Here is a 16,781-nt window from a genome sequence, read left to right as displayed (position 1 = left end):
AGGCGGAGGTCTGGAAGTGTATGTGAAGCTCTGTCTTGCTGCTCAAGTCTTGTTCTCTCCATCTGCACCTCAGCCATTTGAAATCTTGGCCTTAACTATTGATCTGTTTGGAAATCAGACTGTTGTTGGCTGCTATCAGCCTCCACCTGCTTCCCCCAGCACATCACCGTCTCTGGTTCAACTTTTATCTGAGCTGCATTTTAATGACGTCTTTCAGATGGATGGTTTTCATTGGGACTGGCTTTCTTCTGTGTCTGATGATTTTAAGGCACGCTGCTTGTTTTTAAAACTGACTCAAATTATTTAAAGCCTCACACGCCTTGATCCTAAACACCCAGATAAATCTGCTCTTATTGACCTTTTTTAACTAATATGCTGCGTAAGTTTTCCACATCTGCAGTTTTTGCCAACGACCTGAGTGATCACTGCATAGTTGGTGCTGTGAGAAACACTAAAATCTCACGCTCCGAGCCCGCATCAGTTTGAACTGGGGTCGTATTAAACAGGCTGACAATGTCAGTTTGGGAACATTTACAGGAGAGTTGTGTCTACTTTGTGGACAGACACGCCCCTTTTTGCCAGGTCAGGGTGAAAGGTCGGGACAGGCCTGGTTTGGTTCAGTACCGGCCGATCTCCTACATGAGAGAAACCAGGCCTGGGCAGGAAGTCTGGCTCTGATGCTGATTGGCTACGTTTTCATTAGCTGTGTAATCGGATTACTGCCTCCATCATCAAGATGTAACTATTTTTTACTTTAACGACTGACAGTCCAAACGACCGTAGGAGGTTTTGGCAAACTATAAAGTGTCTCTGCCAGCTGTGACTCCTCAGAGCTTCCTCCTCACTTAAATATCGACTCCACTCCTGTGTCAGACAAAACTGAAATGTTGCTTTAACAAACACTTTGTTGCTTCTTGCTCTTTGTTCAGCACAGTATCTGATGGTAAACCTCTTGCACACAACTCTGCTCGTAGTTCCTGCTTACTGATACCTTTTCCTTCACACCTGTCACAGTAGAAGAGGTTTGTAAGGCTTTGAATAGCCCCAACACCAGAAACTCGTCCTCACAATCGTTCTCCTTCCTTCTTGCACTTGGCTGCAAATATCATAGCTGAGCCAGTGTCTTATATTTTTAATCTTTCTCTACAACAGAAGGCTTTACCACAGATGTGGAAGTGTGCCTCTGTACTCCCCCACTGAAAGCTGGTGATTCTTCAACAGTTAGTAATTACAGGCCAATTTCCAAACTCTGTGTCTTATCTAAGGTTCTTCAAAGGCTGGTAAATAATCAACTTCAAAGTTATCTGGATGAAAATAGGATTTTATCTCCCTTCCAGTCTGGTTTTAGGAAACTGCACAGTACTGGAACTGCTTCGATAAAAGTTCTCAAAGACGTCTATGAAGCGCTGGATGCAAAGAACTACTGTGCAGCTCTTTTTATTGATCTATCAAAGTCTTTGACACTGTCGACCACAACAAAAACTCTTCTGGCACAACTTCACCTACTTCCAAGCTGCGTGGAGAGGATGAGGATCTAACAGCACAGGAACTCCAGCAACAGTCAGCAGCAGCTGCTCCCAGTCCCTTGGTTTATGAGCTGAACTGCTGACCACAGCATTTTATGTCATAGATTACTGGAAATAGGCCTTTCAGACCGAGCAGCTGGCTGCTTCTCTAATGTTCTTTTGGACATCAGCAGTGCGTTCAGCTCAATGGTCTCTCTTCCAGCTTTTTAAATGTCACTAAACGAGTGCACAGGGTTCTGTCCTGGGCTACTTATGTCAACGGTGTGGCACAAAATCTAGATGCATCTGTTCATTTTATACCATCAACATAGTTTTCAAACCATTACAGCAGCTGTTGATAGTATTCAGTCTCAGCTGGCTCAGACTGGCTTTAAATGTAGAAAAAACCAAAGTCATGTTGTTCACAAACAGAAAGAGGGTCCGGCTTTATTTCCTTCTCCTGTATCTGCTCAAAGTATTTCTATTGAAACTGTGGCCTCGTACACATACCTCGGTATTGTGGTTGATGACAGTCGTTCCTATAAGCCACACATTGAACATCTAATAAAGACACTGAGGCTGAAGTTGGGCTTCTCTTCCAGGAACAGATCATGTTTCACAGGAAAAAGCTTGTTGCTGCCACCTTTTTTTTTACCTGCCCTGGATTACAGTGACATGATTTATATGAATGACTCTGCTCGCTCTCTTCATCTGTTGGATTTTGTCCATCATGGGGCATTAAGATTTATAACTGTCTGTAAACCTTTAACACACCACTGTACTCTGTGTTCTCTGGTTAACTGGTCCTCATTGGTCTTACACAGGATGGTCCATTAGTATCATTTTATCTATCAATCTGTTTCTGGGTTACTGCCTCCTATTCATCAGAGTACATGTTAGGCAAACAGTTTAGTCACAGCCTGCAGTCTCAGGACATCATTACATCCACTGTTCCATCAGTTCATGCAGAGCTTGGGAAGAAGGCGTTCTCCTTTTCTGCTCCGTCTTCATGGAAAACATAACCGAAGGATTTAAGGCTCTCCGTTGATTTCACTTGCAGACTTCAAAAGACGTACGCATGTTTTTGTGAAACCATCTCTGGGAACTTGTTCTCGTTTTTAATGTGACTGAGTACATTACACAATCTTTTCTTTTATTGTTGTAATTTTAATATGTTTGTGTGGAACAGGTCTCTCTTGTAAATGAGACATTGAGTCTCAATGAGCCGACCTGTATAAATAAAGCTTCAATTACAAAGTCCTTTGTTTAAAAGTTCCTTCAGCTGCCAGTGGGACGTGCTGTGGCTCTATCGGTTTCTGAGCCTTTATATTGTTAGTTAGAAACTACAAATATAATGGCTCACTGTATTTCAGAATCAGAGAAACTTTATTAATCCAGGAGGGAAACTGAGTTGTCATAGCAGCAAATATACAAGAAACAACAAGCACTCATATAAAGTGAGTGTAGAAACAGTTATGATAGATTAATATTCAGATAAATAGAGAAATAGAAAAATATAGGTATAAATTGTTACGAAATCAGTTTTACCCCGGTTCTTTTATTCGTCGAGGCATCCAGAGACGGCACCAGAACTCAGTAGTTATTTCACAAAACTTTTATTCATCTTCATTTAAGAATAAGAATCTTTACTCTTTAATGTCACAAATTCCTCTTTGTATGTAACATAACAACATACATGATACAGCTGCAGCAACTGAGGCGAGGAGAGAGGCAGCAACAAGAAAACTGGAAGAAGGAGACCAACAACACCACCTGTGGAAATCTTTCCCCAATCAAGCGTCATCATATCAGCATTTCATCAAAAGCACACATGCTCCGAGCTGACAATGCAGAGCTGTGGCAAAATCATTGAAATCATTTATGAAACAAATGAGTGCATCAAAAACAAGAGTGGAGCTGCAATGAAAGAGAAGTGAACTTTCTTCAGTCAACACAAAGTTTTCCCTGACAGGTGACATTTAATTAAAGTGACTTTATCACCACACACACATTCAGAGGCAGTCTACAGGAGCAGAGCTGCAGCTATTCAGCAAATGTCTCCCTGCAATCCTCACTGCAACACCTACATGTGAAAATGAAACCACCTCTGCTGTTCACACATGAAACGTCGTGTGAAGAACCAGTTTTCCTCAGATCTCTGTTTTAGTAACTCTGAAGTCTGAACTTTGGATTTTTGCATCCTGTTTGTACTGATAACTGTCAGTGGATGATTTTGATCCCAAAGAAATCTTTAACACACATGTAGTGATGGGACGTGTTACTGAAACAATGGTTAGGAAACAGAAATCGCCTGCGAATCTGCTCATGTTTAAGATTTCTTCTTTGCAAACATTTTCTATGGCTGTTCCCAGTATGACCAGTGATACAAAGCATGGGAAATGGGGATTAGTTCATTCAGACAAATACACTTTTTAAAATGTAAAAATAAAGAAATGAATCAATAAAATAAAAAGTCAAAGAAATAAAAAATAAGGGTCTGAGGCGTCTGTCTCACTGTATCCATGGCAACAATTTACTTCCTGTTCCTTCATATCAGAACCACATCTTTGAAATCAAAACATTTAAGATTCAAATTCAACCACAGATGTGTTCAATGAAATATTAAAAGAAGCAGTGCAATGTTTTTATCACTATCCAAGTTTGAACTCTAAGTAGAAGATTTAAAAAAGCAACACACACACACACACACACACTCACACACACACACACACACACACACACACACACACACAGTATGCAGACATGATTTAGGTGATGATAATATAACGACTGCACAGACCCGTGGGATGATTCATGTCCTTTTTCTTACTCTATGCAATGATGAACTTCTTGCTTCAGGACCTTCTTGATGAATTTGTTTTCTAATCCACAGTTTTCTACCTGATCTGTGTGTTTGAAGTAAAATGTGTTGCTTCAAATGTAAAAGTTAAACAGACAGAAAGCATCAACGTGGACTTCAATCAGTGTTTTGTGTTCATACAGGTCAGCTGTTGCACACAGAGGTCCTGGATTTACACTGTGCCCTGGTTCCTGTGTTTCTGTATGTAGTTTAGTCTAAAGTGGATCCTCCTCATGTACAGACTGAATTATCTGTTCCACAATCAGCATTTCTGATTCATGGATTTCATTTGTTTTTGCTAGTTTTGACTGAGATTTCCACATATCTGTGGTGGCATCTGTTCAGTGTTATGGAAGTTTTACAGCACTAATCTCACTTCACTCTGTAACATAACAGTGAACAATATTACTATTAGAAAGATTATTAGAGAAGCCACAATCAGATGATCCCCTATGAGGTGTCCTTGGTTATAGTGTGAAGTCATCTGAGGGGAGAGAAGAAAGAAACACTTCAGTGTTAATGAAAAAGTCATCAGTCTTCTTATGGGAAGAGACCTCCACCAGACCAAGACAGGTAACCATCCAACACGTTCTCATCCCGAAACCTAACAGACCGATGCCATGTGACAAATCGATGCTATGTGACAAACCGATGCTATGTGACTATTAAATTCCCTTCTTTTGAATTCTCTGACTTCCGACTCAGAGTCGTCAAGTTCAAAAAATGATCTTTATTGTACATTTCCGGAAACAGAGACCTGTACCCACTAACACACGCTCAGGTCTGAAAGCATTAGAAGCCAGAATGGGTATACATAGTTCTGCTATAGGTCGCACACAGACACACACAGTTTCCATCAAAACAACTCCTTCTGCTCTGACTAATGTGTGTGTGTGTTACTTAGTTCTGCTTTTTCTGTCTGGTTTCCTGTATTTTATTAATATGCCTCTGCAGCTCTGCACTAAACTTCCTGTTTCTTAACCTCCCCTTACTAAAGCCTCTGTTGCTAGGCGACCTGTCACCCTCTGACCTAGTTCTTTCTCACATCTGGGCTTGGTTTATAATGGCCTCTCTTATTAAAATACATAAAACAATCTAATCAGAAAATAAGCACTAAGAATATATATTTATCTTGTAACATTGTTTAAGTTAATGAACAATTGTGTTGAAAACTAAGATTACAATATCAATCAAGATAATTATAATGATGGTTTTTGCTGTAATTAAACAGTCATGTGGAAATGTGGCAACCACAGAACTTTAGAGGCCTTTTGTTCAATTATGTGTGGACTGTTTCTTTAGTCTCATATACAAATTGTTCTCAGTGTCTATGAGACTGGTGAAATATCCATGTGTGCTGAAAGAGACTGTGCTGGTCTGACCCCCTCAACCTAGGTATTGTGGGTAATGAAAGAGCAGATAGGTTGGCTAAAGCAGCTGTTAAAAAAGTAGACATAGACGTGCAGATACCATTGTTGAAATCTGAGGGAAAAGAATAGTTTGGACACAAAGTAAGAATTTCTGGAGAATGGCATGGGATAATGGAACAAAAGGGAGACATGGGGTACAAAACACAATAGAAGTTAAGAGGAGTAGTGGGTTAAATAGGCAGCAGGAGAATACAAACAGGTCATTGCTTTTGTCATGTAATCAATATATTCTTAGTGTTTATTTTCTGATCATATTTTTTTATGTACTTTAATAATGAAGGTTTGCAAAGCAAGGCCACTTTTGACTCATAAACTAAGTGCTCACCCAGACTGAAAAACAGGAAGTTAGTGTAGAGCTATACAAGCATATTAATAAATACAGGAAGCCAGACAGAAAAGAGGAACTTGTACCATATAAGGAGTTGTCGAAACTGTGTGATGTGTAAAGTACCAAAATAACACCTATATGAGACACATTTTTAGATTCTAATGTTAGAGATCCTGCAACTGCCGTTGGGCTGTGCAGGGCTCTCTCTTCCAGAGGATGATTGAATAAAAAGAATTATAAATGTTTTGACCACTATGAGTCAGGTTTTCTCTGTTCTATCATGGGGATCAAAGAATCTGGTTTTAATATTTGGTGTTTCCCGCCCGGTTCCCTTTGCAACAGAGAGAACAAATGTGGCCGAAGGTTGGATCTGATATGAGGCGAACAGGAGACTGGTCTAAAAAGATTTAAAGGTAGGCACAAACCTGTTCAAAGAAAAAGCAAATTTGTGCATATTGGATGAATTCTAAATTATCTGTTCGCTGAGTTGATGATCTTAACTATTAAATTGGCTCAGTAGTGGTAGAACTAAATTCTTTAGAATAAAGTAAAGCTTTGAAGTAATGATAATGAAACTTTGAGAATGACAGTACTGAGTTAAAGGTAATATGGTATTTCATGTTAAAAGAGAAAAAGAAACAATGTGTGTTTAAGAGAATATAGGATAATAGGGAATTGGTCATTGGTTTGTCCCTATTGAGTATAAAACCGGGCTTGGACATCAATAAAATTGCTTGTGTGGTTTTGTGTGGTGTTTTCAAAGAGATTAAATTGTTTAGAACGGGGCGGGGATCCCTAAGAAGTGCATTTGCTCAGAAGGTTACGCTTCAACTCTGTGCCCGGACACGGGTCAGAGTCCTCCGGTGGAGAATTAGTTCGGTTAGCCACCGCGAAAACTGGGGGCATTCCTTAATAGCCAGTGGTCACAGGACCATTTCTTGTCATCCGGGACGATTTTATGCACTTGTTTGACTGAGAGAAACCGGGTTTCGGGCGTGGAACCTCGACTTGGTTGGTTGGTTGACGCTTTTAAGGCTGGAAGGATGCTGGGAGTGTGTGTTGAAATGAAAATATGCATCTTAGGAGCAGGAGTTGTCCGTCCGACTGCGGTCTGGAGTGTGGAGCCTTCCTGCTGCTGCGGAGTCGGGGCGGTCTGCCTCCCCCCACCGCAGGGAAAAGGGAAACACCACCTGGGTCTGGGTGCAGTTCCCCCCTCCAGGGGCGGGGGCACCTAGACCCGGTTTGTAGAGTACGCTTGGGGAGTGTGATCGTGTGTACAGCGTCTCTTTATGTCTGTCTCCACGTTGGTTGAGTGTGGAGTAAGTGCATATGAGAGCATGAGGGTGGGAATGGATGTTTGTGTCTGTGTGTGCCTGTATGTCTGTGTCTATATGTCAGGTTGGGTGTCAGGCGCCACCTCTCTGGGGACATCTCAGGCCCTCCAAGGTTTGGAGGCCTATCTCCCCCTACCACCACTTCCCCTGCCAGTGGCGGACCCCCTCAGACATCGGTGCGTTGGTGGTTCTTTGTGTCCGGGGATGGGCGTCCAGGTACACACCGGCTCACTCCTTGGCGGCCGCTTATCGGGGCCTGGAGCCTGGGGCTCGCTCGGGCCACTTCGGAGGTGGGGTGCCCCCGGCCTCTCGGCCTGGGGCTTGGTCACTCAGGCACGGCTGGCTGCCGGCGGAGCTCACGGGCGCGTCACTGCAACTCCCCCTGGCTTCTGCTCCGCGACTGCTGAGTGAGCCCTCATCTGGGACTCTCCTCAGCTCTTTCTGGGACAGTGGCGCGGCTGCCCCTCTGTTGGTCTTCCTTGGTCTCTTGTGTTCTGGGGGCCTCTGGATGTCTGGAGTTTTGATCTCCTCCACACCTGCTTCACGCCCTGGAGGACGGGGCTGTGGCCCCCCCACACCCTCTAGCAGATCATTACATGAAGGAACCTTTTAAAAAAACAAAAAACAAGCGCGTCCATGCTCACAGGTGTACACACGGGTGATCACACCCACAAACTACACCCTTTTTGGCTCCTACCTCAAAGCACACTGTGTTCTGTTGATCTTATGTGCTGCACAATAATGTTTAACATTTAGTATTTACTGTCATATTCCCATATATCATTGTGATGTTGTTTATTCTATTACTCTTGTTCTCTTCTGCTTGCTTTCTTTTTTCTTTCTCAGCAGGTGATCCAGGTGATTGATATATGCATTTTTTTTTCTCTGCCCGTTCTGTTGGTTTTTGTCTTTTGCCCTTCTCCCCCGTCCCTCTTCTCAGCTGTTTCTCTTTCCCTCTTTCTTTCTCCCCTTCTTTCCCCCAGTCAAGTCTGTCCCGTATTCAGTAAGTGAAAATAAAATAAACAATAAAAGGTGAATCAAATGGACCATTACGGCAAGGCTGGGATGGTCAGTTTGCTAAAGTAAATCCGTTGGGCATCTTTCTTTGCCTTTAGACAACAATTCTGAGTGCAAAAGAGCCAAACGGGACAGGCCAAAAAAAAAAAAAAATATGCATGTTGTGAAATCTTTTTAATCATTGGTGATTCTATAAATATATTGTTGTGAACATCGCTGAATTTGTGGATTTTTAGATGCTGGCTTATATATATTAGAACATAATAAATAAAGTTTGGGTTTCTTTTAGTGAATTTTGATGAACTGATTTATTTTTTGGTCTATAGTGGATGAATTGTGCATACTGCAGATATTGTGTCGGGCCTAAACCCTGAGGCATTAAAGACAAATATCTCTGTTTAAATAGCAAGTTTAACTAGGCAAGAATTTCAGTAATAAATGTTGGTGTGACTTATTTTTGATTTTGGTGTGTAATGTGAGAATTGATTAGAGGTTTTAATTGTTTTTCTTTCAGTTTGAGGCTGTATACGCACTTAACAGGGTGCGGTCTACTTCCTCTTTCTGATTCTAAACAGCACGTTTGATGAAAATAGTTTATCACAAGTGTGTGATTCTAAGTGTGTGAACGTTGTGGGTACTGCATCTGAGTGATTCTGTGTGATTTGTACAAAATAACAAATAAGTAATAATAACACTACTGGGGTGAAGATCGTGGGTTCATAGCAGAGTGCGTGGAAAGAGGAAGTCTGAGAAGAGAGTGTGTCTGTGTCTGGCAGGAAGTGAACAACTTTGCATGCCCATAAAAGGAACTGGCTGATGTGTGGGAAAATGATATTAAATAAGTGTTTTAGTGTGTTAATACAGGTGCCCATGGACTTACTCAACCTCAAAACATGAGTACAGCGGCAAAATGATAGATTAACAGAATTGGGACGACAAACAGACTTTGGCTTAAAAATTTGACAGCTTGGCCTCTCATTCTGTCCTTATCCTGAGAAGAAGCTTAAAGGACAGTCAATCTCCTGATGAAGACAGAAGACAGAACACCGTGGACTTGAAGAGTTAACAGCAAAAGACAGTGCAACTGACCTAAAACACTGAAGGGTCAGGCAGCAGCATGTATGAACACCACTGATGGAACATGAGCTTTGAATTACAAGCTGGGAACTTAACCAGTGACATGACTGTGTGAAGGCACTGGACGTGATATTTGCCATGCTGGGAGTTAACTGACAAGAAAACACTGAAAAGATCAAGAGAGAAGAAACAGAGAAGAGGAAACAGCTGAGTTGGGCCTGTGTTTGCTGGAGATTTGAAGGCCACACAGGAAACTGTGAGAAAAGGGACAAGGACCAGTGAGAGGTCAAGCCGGATGAGTTCGAGTGAGAGCGTGTGGGGAATTGGATTGAAAATTGAGGCTGAACTGGTGGAGGTTTAGAAATGTCCAGAGCATCATAACAGAAAGGTAATTCTTTTTTTTTTCTTTTTTTTAAAAAAAGGGGAGAGAGAGAAAGAAATGCATAAACTAATAATTACATGAATGAATGAATAAGCACACATACACAAATTGTTACATGTGAAATTATTTTTGGAGAGAATCAGAAGTGAGACCGTTTGAATCCACAGCTCAGTAATATGCAGGAATTAAATCTGATTATAAAAACACATCAAGGCAACGAAGACACGCTTACACTCAATATTAATATGAATACACAACATACACGCAACAAAGACACGCTTACACTCATGAATGTGAATACATGACATAAATTGGTGTTTCTGGCCAGAGAGAGAGAAGTGTGTTGTTTAAGCAGTGATGATAATAATGAAAATGTCTTAGTTTTGTCACTTTTAGGTGAAAAGCAGACTTGGCTCAATTTCCTACATGCAGCAGTCGGAAGCAAGTTATAGTTTAACATCATTGGAAACGTTCAGGCCAATTTTCTGGTTGAATTGTTTACAGTGTCATGTGTCACTAAACCTGACAAGCGAGCTCTCACTCCTAACTGAAGACGAGGAATGCAGCTCCAAAGATCAATAACATGGCAGTTAAAGAGAGACAGTGGAGAATGCAGGACAAAGCTGAAAGAGAACTTCCTGTTATTGGACTGTTGAAGTGGGAGAGGACAAAGGAGTGAGAGCAGTAGGTGAGAACACAAAGGAACGCTGTTATTTAATGTGGGAAATCTAAATTTGGGTTAGCAAACCTGGGGAAAAGAAAACTGACTGCTTAAGTGGGAAAATTGTGAAGGAGTCTGAAACACTGCAAAAAGAAACATATACAAAATCACACACACAAGCAGAAAATGTATTAACCTTACTAACACTTACAAATACAAGAGAGCTCATGAAGATTAGACAGCATCTTCAGCATGTGAGTCTGTTTATCATCTTGTCCAAGTCACTTAGTGTGATGAAAAAGTGATACAAAGATCATTGGACTCATAGCAAAGTAGTTAAAAATGATCCAGTTATAGCAGAGAAATGTGTAGGAAAGGCAGCTTTGAGAACATGTCCTGGTGGATCTGCAGCTCCACTGCACAGACATCGATTAAACCAGACTAATAACACACATGCAATGAAAATCAGCTTGTTATCTTTCATCAGTGTTAAAATAGTGTGAATGTAACACACTTAAACCCTGAAGTTGAGGAATAACTCAGGGACGTTCCATGACAATAGAGTGATTCTTGTGAAAAGGAAAAAGTGATTAAAGCTTAAAGTAGTTTTTAGAATAGTGAATTAGAAGTGCTCCTGTACAGATTGATCAAAACAAGTGATTACTGTAGAAAGAAAATAAAAATAATTCAATAATGTGGTGATGTTTAAATATGCATTTGTCTTGTCACGGCAACTTCTTGAGATATGACTCAGTATGCAAATGAGTTGAATGACTGGGGACAGGAAAAGAAAAAGAAGAACTTGTGTTTCCTGTCTGACTGGATGAGTGAAGCTTGCACTGAAACACACACTGTGACTGTGTGAGAAGAAAGGCTTGGTAACAGACAGGATAATTAAATAAAGTGTTCAGGTCTGTGACTAAGTGCAGTCGTCCAGATTTGGAAAAGAAATTTAGAATTTAGTGATGATAGATGGTTATAACATCTTTAGAAAGAGCTTAGTGAGAATATCAATGGTCTGCAAAACTGTGCAGCTTTTAACAAGATTTTCTGTGTATTGAGCAGGTGAGACTATGTCAGTTGACCTCAGACTGTCAGGACGCTGAAGAACTTGAGGCAAAACTTTTCTGTGATTGAGATTTTTGGGGTTTTTGTTTTAGTGATGGGTTGATTCTGTCGGTTAGGTTTGGGTTGTTTTCTTATCTTAATAGAGGGAGTTTTATTAAACATGGACATGGTTAGAACTGGGCCCTTTAACATTGTAACAGTGCACTTAGAGAAAACCTGTCAGGTGATGATGTTTTGTGCTCTGATGAGCTAATAATCAGCTCTCTTTTTCTCATTTTTGTTCTAAGCAGGCCTGAAAGATTGAATTAACAGCGCTGTAAAAATTTTCGGGAGAACAAATATAAGGGGAGCTTTTCCAGATTACAACTGGCTGAGGAAAAGCTGACCTGTGGGGACCTGATCAGGTTGTAAGTCCCTGTCTAAAATGATTGCAGCGAGTCAATCCAGTCCAAGAGCATAAAGAACTCTTTCCCTAAAAAACAAAAAACAAAACAAAATAAAACAAATGAATGAGCTCACGTTGCTGAGGGTGGAGAATCTGATTATTTGCGCAGGAATCTCCACTATCAGCAATATCTGGTGTGAATGTGTGTGACTGGACTGTGACTGGACTGACGATGTGGACTAAAGGTTGGACTGACTGGACACTGAGATAAAGACTGGACCAAGAGTAGGATAAATAAATGCTGACAAACAATTCACCATGCTGGCAAGAGAAAGGGGATGCTTTTCTTTGCTTTGCTTTGCTTTGCTTTGCTTTGCTTTTGCCATGAGCAGGAGGAGCGGAAGACTTAATTCTGGGCCTGCTGATTTTGGGTTGCTGATGTTTGCTTTGAGAAAATTCTGTTTTATTGACTGGGTGTAGATTATGGTAGTACATTATATAGTGGGGAAAATACCAAATGCTAAAGGGGAGAAAATGTTGGATGTTACTCATGTTACCATTAACAAAAGCAGGCCACTGTAGAAGTCAATTAAATTTGATAGAGGAAAATAATTACAAAGACTTGTCCAAGTGACCAAGGTTTTTTCCCTTTAAAACAGTAAATTATTAAAACAGCTGGTACTGGAGGGAGACAGGAGCAAAGTAACGAAAGCATATATATTTTGGGTAAGTCTGATAAAGTAAAATAAAATGTACCATTACATTAAGAGGAGCAGGAAACAAACGGGAGACCAGTCCTGACGGTGGATTACACTAGGACTGAGGACCTGATTGAGCGTGCCACCGGCTTCAGTGACAGTAACCTCTGGCTGGACTGGGTGGCTCAAAATGCTAAAGAACAACATGTATCTGATTGTGTTGCCTGTGCTTCAGCTAGACCACGTTTGTTCACGGAGCCCGCACCACTGTATCCAGCGGACAAGTGGGGCTATGACTGCATGTTGCAGATTACTAGAGAAGCGGTGAGTACTGGCAACTGGACTATCTTGTCCAGCTCATTTCCCCTAATTCACAAGCAAACACAAGTAGGACCATTCATGCCCAAACGAAACAACTACACATGCTTTAAATTCTCAACGGATACGGTAAAGTACAAGTTGGGAGAGATTGACCCAAGTTGGTGCTCTGTCACACTCACAGGGAGAACCACAAACAAAGTAAGCCAAACGAACACTTTAATTGGACCATGGGCAAGAAGTGGGCTCTATTATTATTGTGGACGTAACACCCTTTTGGTTCGTGCCCATATGGGAAGTGAAGGGACGTGCGCAATGGTGCGACTCGGAGCTCCACTCATGCTAATCGGGAACAAAGTAAAAGCCATACCACAACGCAACACACGCACATTGGCAGCCAGACGTAAGAGACACATTTTGGCAAAGAGAGGGACACAGGGGATACATGCTTATGACGCTAGAATGAACTCGCCTACCTGGACTGACTCAATAGGAGTGCCCAGGGGAGTTCCAGATGAGTATAAACTAGTGGACCAACTAGCTTCAGGATTTGAAAGTATGTTCATATGGATAACTCCAAATAAGAATGTTGATCGCATAAACTATGTTCATTATAATGTGCTGAGCCTCTCTAACCTGACCAGAGATGCCATGGAGGGGTTCACAGAACAGTTGGGTCTGACCTCACTGATGGGAGTGCAAAATCGAATGGCCCTAGACATGTTGTTGGTGTGAAAGAAAGGGGGCGTGTGGTGCCATGTTTGGAGCAGTGTGTTGTACCTTTATCCCCAACAACACTGCTCCAGATGGCTCAGTAACCCGAGCTCTGGAGGGGCTGAAAACTCTGTCTAAAACCATGCATGAGCACTCGGGAATTGACAATCCGCTGGACAGCTGGATGACCTCAGTGTTTGGGAAATGGAAGGGGTTTTTCATGTCTGCAATGTTTTCTACTGCCACTTTTTAGCGATACTGGTCACCTGCGGTTGTTGTCATTCCTTGCACCAGAGGACTGCTGGAAAAGGTAATAACGAGGGCAGTGGACCCTGGAACGGTGGTTCTGGTGGCCATGATGCCATTGATGGACTTAGAAGCGGCCAAATGGGCCGAGGTGTGACACAACACGAAGTGTGGTGACCTTTCTTTTTGAAAGGTCAAGAGAGGGAATGTGGGAATAAAGAAAATACTTTACTGCTACAATATAGCCTTCATCATTAACATTGCATTAAAATGTTTATTAAAGCTACTGGCATTAGACTAAAACTTTTATTAAAGGTGCAGCTATAATCATTGTATACACACATTGCATGTTGTGCTCGTGAAAGAGTTGATGCTCAGTCTATTCAAAGTCTTAAGCTTCATTGGGCGCAATGTCCCGATGATCTATTGTGTAAGTGACTTGGAGCAGCAGAAGGTTAAACCGCATACACGCTTACAAACACAAATGATTTAAACATAGGCCAGGCCGAGGGCCTGGAATTCATTTAGCTTCTAACTGCATTTGAGCTGCCTAGTAACAAGTGACAGAAGAAGAGTCAAGAAATTGTAAGTCCCCAGGAATCATCTGGAAGGTGAAACAAATTGCCATGTATGGAAGAATGTGACAGAAAGAGGAACGTCTCTGTCTGTTTTTATGCTGATATGGTGATGGTGTATATCTGACCCTGGGTGTGTTTAATAAAATTAAAAGTGTTGCTCACAACACCTACGCCAGAATGCTGTTTATAGACTTCAGTTCAGCGTTCAATACAATCCACCCCTCACAACTCATCACGGCTGTGGAGCGTGTGAGCAGCTTCAAGTTCCTGGGAGTCCACATCTCCGAGGATCTCACCTGGTCGACCAACTGCTCCAAGCTGGTCAAGAAGGCTCACCAGCTCCTCTTCTTCTTGAGGACTCTGAGGAAGAACCACCTGTCCTCAGACATCCTGGTGAACTTCTATCGTTGCACCATCGAGAGCATCCTGACCAACTGTATAACAGTCTGGTACGGGAACTGCTCTGCCTCGGACCGGAAGGCGTTGCAGAGGGTCGTGAAAACTGCCCAGCGCATCGCCGGAGCACCACTTCCTGCCATAAAAGACATCTACAGGAAGCGGTGTCTAAAAAGGGCTGGGAAAATCATCAAAGACCCCAGTCACCCATCACATGGACTCTTCACCCTCCTGCCCTCTGGGAGGCGCTACAGGAGCCTCCGGACTAAGACCACCAGGTACCGGAACAGCTTCTTCCCCACAGCTGTCAGACTCCTGAACTCTGCCTCCTGACATCTGACCCACGTTAAACTCATGGACTGAACATACACACACCCACAATGGACAACTGTACCCTCAAACACACAATAATAACATGGACTGAACACCACTCACAAACACCAGCACTTTATATAGCCTCTGTAGAAACTACCTACACCCTCACTTATCTTAACTGCACTACTGTATAGCTCTGTGTAAATAATCATTCTGTACATTCAATAATCTTTAATCCTACAACTGTTTACAACTTGCACAGTTCCCATTTCTGTATAGCTGTATATCTCAGATTCTGTAAAGTTATTTATTTCATATTCTGTATAGTTCTTCATATTTATATCCTGTTCATAGCCTGTACATAGCTTGTACTCACTACAGCCTGTACATACTTATAGTTATAGAATATTCACAACATACTTCATACCGTGTACATTATAACATAATAGACCCATTTCTGTAATATACTTACATATCTATACTATTGCTAATATATATTGTAATATATCTATATCACTAAAGCACTTCTGGATGGATGCAAACTGCATTTCGTTGCCCTGTACCTGTGCATGTGCAATGACAATAAAGTTGAATTCTATTCTATTCTAAAGAACATTGAGATCAAGTAAATTAAGATTAAGTGAAGATTAAGTAAAGTTAATATAAAGGATAGAAGGATTTTAGAATAGCGACCACAGCGACCACATTGGTGGCGAGAATCCTGGAAGCCCGAGACCGAAAGGAACCAACCAGAGAAAGGGGAACCAAAAGAAGCACAGAGCACAGAGAACCATAGTTCCAGAAAATGTGTTGTTTAGGAAATTAAAAGCTCGTTAGACACAGGTTAAATGTGAGCATAAAAGTAATAAAGAGTAATGAGAGGGACTTTAGGAATAGTTGCAGGATTTCTATGTTATGTAAATTGCCCAAACACAGTATTCAGGCCGGATATGCTCTACCCGTTAAAGGGGGCAAAGAAACCAGGACTAAGTTTTGAAGATGAAACGGGTTAACTCTATAGAGGATGTTTCCAAAGATTGACAAAATAATCTAGGACCTTTTACCAGAAAAGCTGATTGTATCTGTTTGGAGTTTACAGTGAGCACTGAGGGAAGTCAGAAGTGGGTTTAAACTGGGATTCTAGGTAAAAAAGGGGGTGTAGGAAGTAGATTTAGGACATTTCACATTTCACAGGTGCTGTCTTTGAGCTTGATTTATTTGTTGTGGATAGAAGTAATTATGACGGAATAATAAGGAAACATTGAAAACATAAAACCCGTTGAGGGGACAGATAGGGTTGGGCAATTGAAAGGTTTCATTTTGTTTAGCATAATCTCTTTTGTTATATTTTAGCCTTTTAACATGCGAGTAAACTTAATGGGATAAATCAGGAATTATGTGTGTTTCTTAGGAAACACGAAAAGGGAAGAACTGTCATGTAATTAATATATTCTTAGTGCTTATTTTCT

At 41.4% G+C, this 16,781-nt stretch overlaps 1 protein-coding gene across 1 annotated transcript in view; it reads left to right on the top strand.

Annotated features, from left to right (window-relative positions):
* Positions 1–16,781, top strand: part of LOC146577396 (NACHT, LRR and PYD domains-containing protein 12-like) — a 99,076-nt gene that overhangs the window by 49,228 nt on the left and 33,067 nt on the right. The window lies entirely within an intron of this gene.

Source organism: Mchenga conophoros, linkage group LG3 (assembly GCF_057382185.1).
Source record: "Mchenga conophoros isolate Kocher_MC1m ecotype Shallow Benthic linkage group LG3, M_conophoros_male_GT1.1, whole genome shotgun sequence".
Taxonomy (NCBI): domain Eukaryota; kingdom Metazoa; phylum Chordata; class Actinopteri; order Cichliformes; family Cichlidae; genus Mchenga; species Mchenga conophoros.
Note: the sequence above shows the minus strand (reverse complement) of the source record. Positions and strands in the feature narration are given on the sequence as shown.